Here is an 824-nt window from a genome sequence, read left to right on the forward strand (position 1 = left end):
CCCCTCGGACGGGGCGAGCCACATGTAATTACCAGCCGACGAACTGTAACTGATTGCGCTAAAACAATTAAGGAACGTGACTCAGTTGGCTTGGAATCTCTCCTGCAGGAGAGCGCGTTAGACGTACGTATATACGGCGGCGTAGAGAAACAGCTTATCCATCGGAGATCTTATCCTATTATGCTCGGCTGAGTCCCGGGTCCTCATTCATCCTCTGGCGTCTCGCGTATAGTGCACAGAGACGATTTGTGGAGAGCCATATAGGATCTAGTGGAAACTCATTCTCGGTATCGATCGCTACTCTTTCAAAATTCCACGCTCGTTGATGAAGTCATTAAAATGTATCAGCAATTTCCCGGGCGCTCTCTCTTTCTCTCTCTCTCTCTCTTTCTCCTCTTTTCCTTTCACGTCGTCTTTCTCTCCTCCTCTTTTTCATTTTCTCTCCTATCCGCATTAACGTGCTGATGCGGTCTCGAGCCGAGACTAGAGGTTAACTCTCGTGTCCATCTTCGGTCTACACGATGGATAATTCAGCGTACCTTAACCGTCCTGCCCGCCGCGGAAGAAACGGCGCGGACGCAGCGTGTAAATCGTTTCAGGAAGATGAAACATCGTACGTTTGTCCCAGGACGATTTCCGCAGAGTGTGCTTCCTTCCTTGACACTACGAACTTCGCGAGATCTTGTTTGCGTATGATCGCGGGAATCCCATTTGCAAACAGCGATCGAGGGAGAGATGGGGGCACTATGTGGGTGGCATTGTTACGTCGCAGAATGTTGCGAATTTCGTCGGTCATGTGTCGAGTGAAGCGTTGAAAATATCTT

General features: G+C 49.5%; 1 protein-coding gene across 2 annotated transcripts in view; it reads right to left on the reverse strand.

Moving 5' to 3' along the window:
* The window catches only part of LOC105448347 (autophagy-related protein 16-1), a 391,410-nt gene that overhangs the window by 89,340 nt on the left and 301,246 nt on the right, over positions 1-824 (reverse strand). The gene's annotated exons all lie outside the window — the stretch shown is intronic.

Source organism: Wasmannia auropunctata, unplaced genomic scaffold (assembly GCF_000956235.1).
Source record: "Wasmannia auropunctata unplaced genomic scaffold, wasmannia.A_1.0 LD336088.1, whole genome shotgun sequence".
Taxonomy (NCBI): domain Eukaryota; kingdom Metazoa; phylum Arthropoda; class Insecta; order Hymenoptera; family Formicidae; genus Wasmannia; species Wasmannia auropunctata.